Below are 15665 nucleotides of genomic sequence, written 5' to 3' on the forward strand. Positions count from 1 at the left end.
GATGTTCACTGATCTGTTCGTTTAAGAGAAGGGAAAGAAATTTTAAATCTCTCATGTGGAACATGACTTGCCTTGGGGCCCCAGACTTCCCTCACCAGTGCTGTTTCCGTTCTTCTCCACTAGGGTATAAACTCCCTGAGGGCAGGATATGGTCTCATTCTCTGCCGTATCCCCAGTATAGACTGATTTCTGGCACACAGTGAGTTCTCAAGTCTGTTCACTGGATTAAGTGATCAGCATCATTTAACTTAAGAAAAAAAACCCTGTACAGTGCCTGGTACATGAACACCAAAAACAGAATGTGGAAGATGGGAGCTTCTTAAAGAGGACGGCACAAGGCATCAGTCTTCATGCTGCCATGAGAATACATTGCCGGCTGGGCCACTCACACAACAGGAATTCATTTTCTCACAGTTCTGCAGAATCTAAGTCCAAGATCAGAGTTCCAAAAACATTCAGTTTCTGGGGAGGCCTCTCTGCCTGGCTTGTAGACGGCTGCCTTCCCCTTGTGTCCTCATACAATCTCTCTGTGTGAGCACTTGGACAGAGAGAGCTCTGGCATCTCTTCCTTTTAAGGTGCCAGTCAGGTTAGGACCCCACCCATATGATCTCGTTTAAGTTTATTATTGTTGCTATTATTGACCGCCAAGTTAAGCGTGGAATCTTGGCTCCCTGACCAGGGACTGAACCTGGGCTCCCTGAATTGGGAGCACAGGGTCTTAACCACTAGACCAGGGAAATCCCTGGCTTCGTTTAATTACCTCCTTACAGGCCCTGTCTCCCAGTGCAGTCATACTGGGCGTTAAGACTTCAACATATGAATTTGTGGTTCACATTTCAGCCCATAACACACGGGTTTATTTGTGTGTTCTGTTTTTTCCTAGTAAATATCTAAACCAATGTGAATCTGGTCACCTCTAGACCCTACGTGTTAGAGAAAGGGAACTACTTCTATACTACAAAATTAATAATGGTTGCTTAATATCATCAAATATCCAGGCAGTATTCAAATTTCCCCAATTCTCTTATTAGTTTCTTTAATGTATGTTTTATCTTATTAGTTGCATTTGGTTGATATACTCTAGTCTCTTAATTTTTTTTCTTTTTCTTACAGTTTGCTTATTGAAGAACCTTAAGTTGTTTGCTCTCTAGTTTCCTACATTCTAGATTTTGTTGATGGCTTTCCCATGGAAAAGCATATTTAAATCACTTCTCTGTTCTCCTTATTTCCTCAGTTCAGTCACTCATTCGTGTTCGACTCTGTGACCCCATGAATCACAGCACGCCAGGCCTCCCTGTCCATCACCAACTCCCAGAGTTCACTCAGACTCAAGTCCATCGAGTCCGTGATGCCATCCAGCCATCTCATCCTCTGTCGTCCCCTTCTCCTCCTGCCCCCAATCCCTCCCAGCATCAGAGGAGTCAACTCTTCGCATGAGGTGGCCAAAGTACTGGAGTTTCAGCTTCAGCATCATTCCCTCCAAAGAAATCCCAGGTCTGATCTTCTTTAGAATGGACTGGTTGGATCTCCTTGCAGTCCAAGGGACTCTCAAGAGTCTTCTCCAACACCGCAGTTCAAAAGCATCAATTCTTCGGTGCTCAGCTTCCTTCACAGTCCAACTCTCACATCCATACATGACCACAGGAAAAAACCATAGACTTGGCTAGATGGACCTTTGTTTGCAAAGTAATGTCTCTGCTTTTCAATATGCTATCTAGGTTGGTCATAACTTTTCTTCCAAGGAGTAAGCATCTTTGAATTTCATGGCTGCAGTACTATTAACTTTGACTGGTGGCTTGAGGGAAATGGAACATTTAACTCCTAAAATAATTTATTCTAATTTAGTGTTCTCTTCATGAAGTGTTTATAAAGACAGTGAGGGTCAGAGATTATTCTCCAGGAGCCACAGTGGCTCTGAGATGGCAGAGGGCAACTGAGGGAGTGATTCTGGTATTTGAAAACCTATGCCTGAAAATTTCTGACCACTTAGAGTAACAAAGCCAGAAGCTCCTTCATGAGAGCAACAAAAATGCACAACACATTCATGTATTTTAGATTTTTATATTGCTTTGTTTAATCGATTTTGAATTGTAGGAGAGGGGGAAACTCAAGGCATAGCTCCAATTTTATTCCTAATCTGCACAAGTAAAAAGCAAAAATATAATCTGTCAAGCGGCCCTCCCTGGAGGACTCTGGTTAATGTTTCCAGGTTCCTCTAGAAACAATTACCCTCATTTCAGAAACACACTGGTTTTCTAGTCCACACCAGATCCCACCAACTTGTTTTGTTCACAAGAAACAGGTTAGCAAAGAGGGAAAATCTTCCCTTCAGTCCTCTAACCTGCTTGTCAGAGAATTAGAGCCAGATTCGCTGATATATCTGAAAAGAAGCCTTTCCTGGTTATAGCAAAACCAGTGGTGCTCAAAGGTCTTGAATTTAGAGATAAATGAAGCACTTAACAGAGGCTCTTGGAGAAAGATTTTCTCTCTGGAAGTTCATTAGAGAATTATTTTATTAATGATTTGCTCGACAGGCCACCATTTGTTCAGAGGTCATAGGATTTATTTTTACATTTTTTTGTATACAGAAAAGTATGTAAAACAATAAATGTACAATTAAAAATAATTATAAAATGAGCACTTACATTATGGCTAGATTCCAGAAATTTCCAGGGTGTCCATTCCCAATCATAGCATCGCCCCTCCCCACTCTCCTGACTTTTGTTTTAATTACTTCCCTATGACCTTCTCCTGTACATATACAATACTTCACTTGGTTCATATCTCTCTTAAGATGATATCCCCAGAACTGAATATCCCCATCTTAAGATCTTAAGATGTTATCCCCAGAACTGAATATTATCTTCCTCTAATAATCCAATGAGTGTACAGAATCAGATTCAGGGAGAAATTACTCTGAAGCATCATAAATATACATCAAGATGCAGGCTACTTGCCCAGAGAACAGAAGCAAAACCACACACCCCTAGGCTTTGTCTGTAGGGCGAACATGAGCAGACCACTTAACTATTATAAAATTCTGTGCTTTCTCTTCTGTCTGATGAGCTGAAAATGAATGGAACCATTGGTAAAGGGAGTCATGGATGCGTTTCTGCAACCTCAGCAAAAGGCCAGCCTTCCTTTTCTTCACTTACTGAGGCTTTGTTCTCCCTGCCACTTATTTCCTGTGAGGAAGGGAAGAAGGGCGTCCTTTCCCCTGCCGCTTGAACACTTCAGAGGATGGCGTGATTTTTTAGGAGAGCATCTAAAGTAATGCTTCAGAGAGTCAGAAAACCACTGCAGAGTTAATGGAGAACATTCATTCTGAAGCTAGAAATGTGAATAGAGAAATACATGTATTTCAAGTGTTATAAAATACGGAAATTACCACCATTTAAAGTGCAGAGACAAATTGCTGGTACTATATTAACCAATTCATATGCATTGTCATATTTTACTTTCCCAAATCTGAGACCCAAGTATTCTTTGCTATTTCCCTGTGCCAACTTCAACCTGGAGCCCTCCTGCTCATGGTTCACTCAGGGAGCCTCCCCTGACTCTCCAAGCTAAGGCTGAATCTAATGCCCATGCAGTCCTCTGAACCATGAATTTCTCCATCTTAGAGTTTCATGGACCACATTGCTGTCTGCTTTTTTGTCTCTGTCTCTCTACTAGATTATAATTTCTAAGACTACTATCTGGAGAATAAATATATAGAGAACAGTATAGAATCAACTCATTAGAACCTCAGTTTATGGTCCAGAATGGAGGTTGAATATATATGGTGGATAATTATTTTCATTTTAGGGAGAAAGCAGGAAACTAAGGCAAGAATAGAATTCTGGTCAGCCTGAACTCCCAAGCCTGGGCTTCTAACCAGCACAGGACCATGTTTTCCAGTAAGTATAATACCTTCTTCTCTTTAACTGGCTAGTTTTTGACTAGCTAGACTTAGTGCCGGGTGCTTTATGCGCTGTACAAGTCTCAGATGATAAAACTGAGGCTCAAGAGCTTTGGTACCCTGCCTGAGAGCCAGGAGGTGAACTTCTTAGGCTGTATGCCTCCTTACTCACCTTTTCCCCCTCCCACCCAGCATCTCCCTCTAAACAAACTAGATACCGGGATTTTGGCCTTTTGCAGAGGAGACCAGAGTGCGTGAAGAAGAGAACGTGCTTTGAAAGTGTGGCTCAATACTTTCTTTTCACTTACTAATAAATCCTGGATAAAATACAGCAGCTGAGCAATGCACATGTTTACCTAATTAAATGTGAGTGTGAATGGAACCACTGTTGAGAGGCTCAGATTGGGACTTCCAAGTCAACTAGTCTGAGTTCAAACACACACCAGCCTCCCCACGGTTGTGTAATGGGGGCAGTTTCCTAAACCTCCCCAGGCCGCCCTTCCCTGTACTCGAGCAGAGGCTGACAATGGTGTGTTTGTCATGGGGCTGTGTGAGGACTGAATGGAGTAATACACGCAGCGCTGAGACACAGTGCCTGGCACACATGTGTGCTCATTAAGTGTGGGTGGGCTCATTAGGAGGCTTCTGTTGCCAATAACGGAAACTCTTGATTCTATGAGTTTAAACAACAACAGAAAGCACCACGTCAAATAACAAGGCCACAACTCAGGTGGCGCCACTGTTAATTCAGGGTTAATCCCTCAAGGGCTCCTACCCACTCCAGCCTCCATCTTGACATACCCCCCACCCCCAACCTCCTCACGGAGGTTAATCCCTTGGCCCCACACTGATTAATTTGGCACCTAGGTCCAGGGCTTGACTTTACCAGCCTAAAGACATGGTTCCACTTACACCGACTTCGCTAACACTTAACAGGAGCTCAGGCCAGTTGCTGAGATGGTCTGTGGGTTCATCCAGTCCATCCAGCCACACCCCGTCCCTCACCAAGAGCAGGTACATCACTTTTCCTGCTTCCTTTTCCCATCTCCTTTTACCTCCTTCTGAGATCCAGGAGTTTATGCTTCTCAGTCCCTCCCTGAGAAGCCCTGTCCTCCTTGAGGGCTGCCCCTGTACTCGGGGCAAATGTGAATTTCTTGCAAGACCTGCTCCAGGCCTCTCTTCATGGGAGTTGGCTCATCTGTCTCTAAGCCACAAAGATGTGAGAGTGGAAATTAGTGTCACTGCCCTAGGAATATATGTCTTTTGAAATAGATTTCATCCAAAAAGTGATAATGGTAGAAATTCCAAATACTGAGATAAATCTTTGGGATGATCATTTTAGCGCAGGAAGACTCTTAGCTTTTCCCGTAGAATTTGTCTTTTTTGTTCTTGCTTTTTTGTTTTGATTTTTAATGCTTATTTCAAAAGCAAAATCTCAAAGAAAAATTTAAAGATACAAAAATCAGAAAGAGGTAAGCATAAAACACCCACAATTCTACATTATTAGTGATCTTTTGATTACACTTGGATACATCATTGGTTTTTGTTTTGTTTCTGGTATGTAAACATTTTTTATTTTCAAATAGATAACCCACATTTGATCAGTGGCTGCTTATCTAACTCAGCAGTATAGTATGAATATCCTTTTATGTTAATAGACGTGGGTCCTCAGAATAGATTTTAATGCTAAGTATTCCACTGTTTAGGTATACTGTAATTTGTTTCAGAAAGCTACAGGGTGGGAAAACAGTCTCTTGGTATGTGGTTAGGCAAGTGTACCCTTGGGTTTGTTCTTAAATCTCATGATAAAAATGGGTACTTGTCCTTCCAACTAGCGACTTTAATAATAAGGAATTTCTTTTCTCTGACACCTGTTTTGTTCATCTTAAAATGGATATAAGGCCTACCTCTCAGGGTCATTGACTTGATATCAACAAAGGGATATAAACCATACAGCATTTTAGAAAGGAAGCTGATATTATTATGGATAATCCTGGATACAGTTCTCTTAGAATATTTAACTCAGGTGAACATTATATCTACTACTGTGGGCAAGAACACCTTAGAAGAAATGGAGTAGCCATCATAGTCAACAAAAGAGTCCAAAATGTGGTGAAAGTGAAGTCGCTTGGTTGTGTCTGACTCTTTGCAACCCCATGGTCTGCAGCCTACCAGGCTCCTCCGTCCATGGGGTTTTCCAGGCCAGAGTACTGGAGTGGGGTGCCATTGCCTTCTCCAAAATGTAGTACTTGGATGCAATCTCAAAAATAATAGAATGATCTCTGTTTCTTTCCAAGGCTGCTGCTGCTAAGTTGCTTCAGTCGTGTTCAACTCTGTGCCACCCCATAGACGGCAGCCCACCAGGCTCCCCCGTCCCTGGGATTCTCCAGGCAAGAACACTGGAGTGGGTTGCCATTTCCTTCTCCAATGCATGAAGGTGAAATGTGAAAGTGAAGTTGCTCAGTCATGTCTGACTCTTCGCAACCCCATGGTCTGCAGCCTACCAGGCTCCTCCATCCATGGGATTTTCCAGGCAAGAGTACTGGAGTGGGGTGCCGTTGCCTTCTCCAAGACAAATCATTCAATATCACAGTAATCCAAGTCTATGCCCCGACCAGTAACGCTGAAGAAGCTGAAGTTGAATGGTTCTATGAAGACTTACAAGATCTTCTAGAACTAATACCCAGAAAAGATGTCCTCTTCATTATAGGGGACTGGAATGAAAAAGTAGGAAGTCAAGAACTACCTGGAGTAACAGGCAAATTAGGCCTTGAGTACAAAACAAAGCAGGTCAAAGGCTAACAGACTTTTGCCAAAAGAATGTTTTGGCCATAGCAAATGGCCCCTTCCAATGACACAAGAGAAGACTCTACACATGGACATCTTTGATGGTCAATAAGTAAATTAGATTGATTATATTCTTTGCAGCCAAAGATATAGAAGCTCTATACAGTCAGCAAAAACAATGCTGGGAGCTAACTGTGGCTGAGTTCATGAACTCCTTATTGCCAAATTCAGACTTAAACTGAAGAAAGTAGGGAAAACCACTAGACCATTCAGGTATGACCTAAATCAAATCCCTTACAATTATACAGTGGACATGACAAATAGATTCAAGGGATTAGATCTGATAGATAGAGTGCCTGAAGAACTATGGATGTAGGTTGGTAATATTGTACAGGAGGCAGTGATCAAGACCACCTCCAAGAAAAAGAAATGCAAAAAGACAAAATGTTGGTCTGACAAGGCCTTACAAATAGCTGAGAAGAGAAGCTAAAGGCAAAGAAGAAAGAAAAGATATACCCATTTGAATGCAGAATTCCAAAGAATAGCAAGGAGAGATGAGAAAGCGTTCCTTAGCAATAAGTGCAAAGAAATAGAGGAAAACACTAGAATGGGGAAAACTAGAGATCTCTTCAAGAAAATTAGAGATACCAAGGGAACATTTCATGCAAAGATGAGCACAATAAAGGACGGAAATGGTATGGACCTAACAGAAGCAGAAGATATTAAGAAGAGGAGGCAAGAATACTTAGAAGAACTATACAAAAAAGATCTTAAAGACCCAGATAATCATGATGGTGTGATCACTCACCTAGAGCCAGATATCCTGGAATGCAAAGTCAAGTGAGGCTTAGGAAGCATCACTACAAACAAAGCTAGTGGAGGTGATGGAATTCCAGTGGAGCTATTTCAAATCCTGAAAGATGATGCTGTGAAAGTGCTGCACTCAATATGCCAGCAAATTTGGAAAACTCAGCAGTGGCCACAGGACTGGAAAAGGTCAGTTTTCATTCCAATCCCAAAGAAAGGCAATGCCAAGAATATTCAAACTACCTCACAATTGCACTCATCTCACACGCTAGCAAAGTAATGCTCAAAATTCTCCAAGCCAGGCTTCAACAGTACATGAACCATGAAATTCCAGATGTTCAAGCTGGTTTTAGAAAAGGCAGAGGAACCAGAGATCAAATTGCCAACATCCCCTGGATCATCGAAAAAGCAAGAGAGTTCCAAAAAGACATCTATTTCTGCATTGTTGACTATGCCAAAGCCTTTGACTGTGTGGATCACAGCAAACTGTAGAAAATTCTGAAAGAGATGGGAATACCAGACCACCTGACTTGCCTCCTAAGAAATGTGTATACAGGTCAAGAAGCAACAGTTAGAACTGGACATGGAACAAGAGACTGGTTCCAAATTGGGAAAGGAGTACGTCAAAGCTGTATATTGTCACCCTGCTTATTTAACTTCTATGCAGAGTACATCATGAGAAACACTGGGTTGGAAGAAGCACAAGCTGGAAACAAGATTGCTGGGAGAAATATCAATAACCTCAGATACACAGATGACACAATCCTTATGGCAGAAAGTGAAGAAGAACTAAAGAGCCTCTTGATGAAAGTGAAAGAGGAGAGTGAAAAAGTTGGCTTAAAACTCAACATTCAGAAAAACTAAGATCAGAGTATCCAGTACCATCAGTTCATGGCAAACAGATGGGGAAACAAGGGAAACAGTGACAGACTTTACTTTGGGGGGCTCCAAAATCACTGCAGATGGTGATTGCAGCCATGAAGTTAAAAGACACTTGCTCCTTAGAAGAAAAGCTATGACCAACCTAGATAGCATATTAAAAAGCAGAGACATCACTTTGCCAACAAAGGTCCAAATAGTCAAGGCTATGGTTTTCCCAGTAGTCATTTATGGATGTGAGAGTTAGACTAAGAAGGAAGCTGAGTGCCAAAGAATTGATGCTTTTGAACTGTGGTGTTGGAGAAGACCCTTGAGAGTCCCTTGGACTTCAAGGAGATCCAACTAATCCATCCTAAAGGAAATTAGTCCTGAATATTCATTGAAAGGACTGATGGTGAAGCTGAAACTCCAGTACTCTGGCCACCTGATGCAAGGAACCAACTCATTGGAAAAGACCCTGATGTTGGGAAAGATTGAATGTAGGAGGAGAAGGGGACAACAGGGGATGAGATGGTTGGATGGCATCACCGATACAATGAACATGAGTTTGAGTAAGCTCTGGGAGTTAGTCTTGGACAGGGAAGCCTGGCGTGCTGCAGTCCATGGGGTTGCAAAGAGTCGGGCACAACTGAGCAACCAAACTGACTGACTTAGGAGTCTTTGAGAAGCTCTCTGATTATTTATGTCAACTTTAAAAATGATTGTGGGCGGCTTTCCACGTTATCTGAGTGAGTGAGTTTGTGGTTTTTTGAAGGCATCTTACTCCATGGTTTCTCCCTCCTCTTGCTACAGCTTTATGCCCAAATGATCTCATTTTAGCAGCCCAGGCTGTGTTCACAGACCAGGCTCATGGCTGTTGTGTTTCCTCCAGAAATTGTGTGTAAGCTGACTTGGGCACCCTTGATTAATATTTAACCTAGCAGTACAAGCCGTAAGTCATTGTCCAAGGCTGGATGGATTGATCTGGAATGTAAAGGTTTATTTATTTACTGGCTCCCTAATGTGCGGGTTATGTTACTGGTGGTTGTTGCATTGCTATCAGGAAATGTGCACAGTCTGAGGCCAAGGCTTAAGTCAGAGTCATAACAGTCCACCCTGGTGATTTTCCACAGCACTAAAAAAAAAAACCTTTAAAGATGCAGTAGCGGCAGGAGTTCCAGCCTACTATACCAGAGGCCAAGGCAGAGCAGAGACTCAAATATTAGATTTCATCTTCCTTGAGCCTTCTTCCCACACACATGTGCACACACACACACACACGCACACGTTCCAAATCCTTCTTTTTGAGAATCATCTCAAGTCCTTCATCTTCTGTAAACCTCCCCTGACCTTTTCCACCCTCTAAGAATCCCAGCCCAATAAACACTTTTAGCTCTTCACAGTCTCTGTCATCCACAACAGCATTTAATTGTGAACTCTCACGTCTGTTGCTATTTCATGCATGTTGAGTTTGTCTCTGCAAACAAACAACTAAAACAAGCTGAGGGCCAGGTATACTTCCCGCCTCCACCCTTAGCCAGAGTATAGCACAGAGGGAGATCTCAAGCAATTCTTCGGATAGAGTGATTCAAACAGAACCGGCCCTTCCCTTCTTGTTTAATTTCCTTCCACTGACTCTCTTTTGTAAGATGTATTTAATCATTTGGCTGCGCTGGGTCTTTGTTGCGGAGTGAGAGGGTTCTCTAGTTGCGGTGAGTGGAGGCCACTCTAGTTGCGTGGGCTTCCCCTGTGGTGGCGTCTCAGGTTATGGAGCATGGACCCTAGAGCATGCAGGCTTCAGTAGTTGTGGCTCGTGGGCTCTGGACTGCGGGTTCAGTAGTCATGGCGCACAACAGTCATAGACGCTCCATGGCAGGTGAGATCTTACCCAAGCAGGAATCAAACACATGTCCTCTGCGTTGACAAGTGGATTCTCCACCACTGGACCACCAGGGAAGTCCTCCACCAACATTTATGGAGGGCCCATGTCCTCCAGTCTCCAGACAAGGCACTTCATCGGTGAGGGCAATTCCAATCCCTTCTGAGTCCCTTGGAGAAAACACCATTGGATAGTCAGAATGCAATTTTGCCTAGCAAACAGCTAAGTAATATTAAAACAGAGAACTTTCCTGTGACCCACTCTTGTATCTTACAGAGGAAGATCTGGCTCAATGAAGTTAAACAACCCACTCAAGGTGACGCAGATGTTTTTCGGGCATCAAAATCATAACCCTTATGCAAAAAGCTATAAAAGTTTTTGTATTCCTCAGGATGGGCACTAAAAAAAATACATTGTTCAGTAAAACAGTTGTATGTAATGATTCTACCATAGCAACAGATTCTAAGAATGTATTCCCTTTGGTTGAGTAGAAAATTCTAATTAATTAGACGTTTCCCAAGGAATTCTTTTTAATGTAACAATTCCTTCTAGGGTAAAGGAATAGGGAACAATTAAAAATTCACACCTTTCTCTGAAAGGCTGGAATAGTACTTGATGGACCAAAATCATTCCTGTTTAGGGTAACACGACACAGCTCACAAATCCCACTTATCTTATGTGCTTTCTGCCTGCAGCATTCAGTGTGCATTAGAAAACTGTAAGTATTTTCAGCCTCGTCATGACAGATTAGTGCACAGGTCTAGCTATGAACAATGTCTGTGTGTCAAGGAGTGCAATAAGCACCATAGCACCACAGGCTGATGTCACAGATGCATTGAAAGATGAATAGTGAAGTATTTTTACTTTGCAAAAGCATGTTTGCCCCTAGTCTGAGCAAAGCACAGTGTTAGCAGATGTGGAAGAAACACAGACCAATCAGTCATGGAAGCAACTTTCAAGGACAGGAGCACAGCCCTCTGTGTTAACAGGGACAGAAAGCTGGCTTAGACTACAGAGAGACTTGCCTGGTTCACATAACTCAAAGGCCAGGAGAGCACTGGCTTCAGGTGAGGCTTGATCCAGCAGCTCAGCCGTGTCTCCAAGGACCCAGGTTCTCTGCGTCTTGTTCTGTCTCCCACAGGCTCGAGTTTATCCTCAGACTCCAGAGTTCCGTTGGCACCTCCAGATGTCCCTCTGAGGGTGGCAGGTGGCTGCCAAGGCCACAGAGCTGTCACCCTCACACCACATTGTCTAGAGAAGGGAGAGTTTCCATGCTCATTTTCTCAAAAGTAACTAGATCTGCTTGGTATGGATGAGCATGGGTGGAGGGCTCAATGCTGGATCAAGGGGAGTACTCTGCTCAGCCCGGGTCTGTGTAGCAGGCCAAGGCCTGAACCACTTCCAGCTAATTGATCAGCTTAAGCAAGCAAGTTCATCCTGGAGCTTGGGGCATAGGGGTGGGGGAGGGTCCAGTCTACCCAAATCCCTTTCGTGACTGGGGAAACAGTGTTTTAACTAATTAGCTTCAGGCTTCTGTCATCTAGAGAAGGGAAAACAGAAGTAGGAAAACAACCAACAACTGCCCAAGAGTAAACTCAGGGTGACAGATGTGACGATGCTCCAACCGGGAGCTGTGTGTCGCACCAATGATGCTCCCACCGCCCCTGTGCAGACAACCAGCAGTGCCCCGTGAGCTGTGGTGAAGGCAGTCACTTGGGAGAAAACTGTGTGATCTTTCAGCTAGAAGATTAATTTTGCAGGAAAGTGGTTGTGCTACAAAAGGCATTTCACTCTGATTGAAGTGGTAGAGGTTAGGCACTAAAAGCCAGGGCAGTTGGAGCCATCTGAAGAAAATCAGATATGGGGCTTCCATCAGGCCCAGCACCCCATGGTTCTACGTCCCACAGCACCTTCCTTGGCAGTTACTTCCTCCCACACATTAGTAAAACACTCACAGTGTTGGCACTGAGATGTGTTAGAAATTGGTGACCCAATGTTCAGTTCATCTCAGGGAGGGAAGCAGAGTAATGACTGGAAAGGGCTTTGAAACAGATGCAGAAACACTTGCTTCTCATCTGGTCTGTGCCCCTAACTCAGTCGAGGGAGTGTCAACACGTGGGCTCTGGAGTCAGGCAGAAAGGCAGGCAACACAGTGTGCCCTTGGGCAAGTTATTCAACCTCTCTGATCCCAAATTTTCTCCTCTATACAATAAGGGTAATAATCATCCTTGTTGCTGGCGTGAAATCTTGCTATGTCTCAGTTTGTCCCCATGCAAACAAATGAAGGAATGTTTTGCATGGCAAGTATTAACTGTCTGGTGGATACGAAGGAGGTGGCCAGTCTGTGGGATGGAAATGAGCAGAATTAATTGCAGCTCACACAGAGGGAAGGTTTTGAGGTGAACATAACCTTCTAATTCCATGTGTAAGTGAGCCGACTGCTCTGCTGTAACTGGGAGGACAGGACAGGATGTGGCATGTGGCCACGCACCTGCCAGGCAGGATTCGGGGCTGGCAGAGTGAACCGAGGGGACGTCCTTACGTCATTGGACGATTTCCTGCTTCACTAATAGCCACTCTTTCTACTCTAAGAGTACGGAGGTCAGTGACATCAACCGCATGTGGAGGGAAGCATTTTCAAGCAATTAACAGGAGAAGTGATCCCAGGCTCCCATCTATTTCCCCCGCCCCCCAGGTTCTTGCCCACCCAAGAACATTTCCTGAACCTTTGTAACAAAGGCCAGCGGTGTGAACAGCACCTGCAGGGCCTATGGCTTGGGTTTGATTTCTGGTTCCACCCACTGACTTTGGACAACTCTCTTGAGTATCACTTTCTTTCCTTATCTGTGGAAGAGGATGTGGGTAGTGGTTTCTTGCCATGGGGATCATTAAGTGGAAAGTACTTTGCTCCATTCCAGGCTCACAGTGTTGAGGAGCAGGGCTTTATTCACTGAAGCCCTGAGAGGTGAGGTGCTTAACTGGAGATACTTCAGACCTATGGAATCACTGCTATATTTTAGAATTTGAACTCTGAAAATTACACTATCTTTTAAATAAAAAAAATATTGAAAATTAAAAATACAGTTGGCCCTCCATGTCTTTGAATTCCATATCCATGGATTTAACCAACCATGGATTGGAAAAAAAATTTTTTTAAGAAAATGCTTCCCAAGTGGTGCAGTGGTAAAGAATCCATCTGCAAATGCAGGAGATGCAAGAAATGTGGGTTTGATCCCTGCATTGGGAAGATCCCCTGAAGCTAGAAATGGCAACCCACTCCAGTATTCTTGCCTGGAAAATTCCATAGAGTTTTCTGAGCCTGGCGAGTTACAGTCCATGGGGTTGCAAGAGTCAGACGTACTGAGCACACACACACACGTGAAAAAATATTTATTTATTTGGCTGTGTTAGATCTTAGTCACAGCGCATAGAATCTTTGATCTTAGTTATAGCATGTGGAATCTAGTTCCCTGGCCAGGTATCAAACTCAGGCCCCTTGTCTTGGGAGCACAGAGTCTTAGCCACTGGACCACCTGGGAGGTCCCTGAAAAAAATTTTTTTTTAATTCTAGAAAGTTCCAAGAAGTAAAACATGAATTCACTGCACATTGGCCACTATTTACATAGCATTTACATGGCATTTGGTATTATAAGTGATCTAGAGATGATATAAAGTATATAGGAGGATGTGTGTATGTCATATGCAGATACTAAGCTATTTTATAGGGGATTTGAGCATCCTTGGATTTTGCTATCTGCAAGGGTGCTGGAACCGATCCTCAGGTATTGAGGGAATGCCAACTTGTTAAAGTGCACAGGCACTATTTTGAAACATAGCCAATGAGATATGTGCCAATGGAAAGCACAGCTCAGGAGCCCATCACAGGATTTCTAAGAGAGAATCTCAAGGACCATTTTGAATGTCCTGTCCATATGCTCCCTACCCCCACCCCTCACAGTCTACATTGCCTCATTTCCTGTACTTTAAAATGGCACTGTCTGTATACAGTACAACTGACTAGAGCAGTTATGGTGATAATACCGGCTTGGACAAAAAGTTGGATCAGATTGTTCCATAAGATAGTATGGAAAAACCAAAATGGACTTTTTGGCCAACCCAATACAATGGATAGTGCAGGGGCATGTGGTTTATTTGAAAGACAGCCACTTCAGAGCCCCACTGCCACTCACTACCAAGCTGACTCTGCAAGAATTTTTTAAACTCCCCAGGCCTCAGTTTCCTCATCTATAGAATGGGGACAATAATATTTCTTTAAAAGTTGTGATGCAGTTTAAATAAAGCATCTCAGCAGCAACAAATAGTTTTTTTCTTTCTTGTGGTTTGAGACTTTCTAATTTTTCTCTGGTTCTTTGCCAGTTGTTGAGTGCATTCACTTTGTCCCTATATTAACTTTTCTAGATTCACACAACAAGAAAAGTGTATAACTCATTTCTAAAGCCATGTCTTGTCCTTTTGGTTAATTAATGATTTTTGTTAGTTTGGATGCCAAAGGTTTATGCTCTTTAGGAATCTGAGCCTGTCAGCCTAGATAAGGTTTAAATTCCACATACCTTTTGATGCATGGATATTCCAAGGTGACTGAACATTCAAAAGTAAACAGTCATGGTCTCCTAACCACTAGCCAGTGAATTTCTTTGCCCTACATCTATTTCCTGAAGAGAATGTGTTACATATTGCTATTTCCACTTATGTTGCTTTCACCATCTTGAACAATACCCAGATCCTTTGCTGGACTGATCCATGTGTAGGTTAGAAACAGCTAAACAGAGACAAGAACAATATGGCAGGAGTAGGTGGACATGGAGTACATCCCTCTCCACAGATACAGCAGGGCTACACCTTTAGACACAGAAATGCATGAAGAACACCAGCTGGCAGCAGACAGGAGTACCTGGCCAGTGGAAAAGGATATATAGAATCATGCAAAACTCGGTAGGATGAAGGAACTAGGGGGGAAAACAGGAGTGTTAGTAGGACTGGACCTGCCCTCAGAGCAGTAACCCTAGGGAGTATCAAAGAGTGAGAATTCACACAAAGGAAACCACTTGAATACAAGATCTGGCATCACCCAACCACAAGTAGCACCCTGTGCAGGATGCCTCATCTAAACAGCAACAACAACAACAACAAAAAACAAGCTACAAAACATCAGCAGACAGGATTACCCCTCACTTAGCCTTGCCCATCTGAGGGAAAACAAACAAACAAAAACTCAGTACAATTCTCACTCTACACAAAGTTTACACAAACCACTGGGTCAACCTTAGGAGGGCAGAAAGCAAAAGGAAGAAACAATTCAACCTTGAGGCCTTGGGAAAGGAGGCCTCAAACACAATGTTAAAAAAATAATGAAAAGGCAGAGAAATACTACACAAATGAAGGAACAAACTAGAAACACAGAAGTCCAAATA

Source organism: Ovis aries, chromosome 6, assembly GCF_016772045.2.
Source record: "Ovis aries strain OAR_USU_Benz2616 breed Rambouillet chromosome 6, ARS-UI_Ramb_v3.0, whole genome shotgun sequence".
Classification (NCBI taxonomy): Eukaryota; Metazoa; Chordata; class Mammalia; order Artiodactyla; family Bovidae; genus Ovis; species Ovis aries.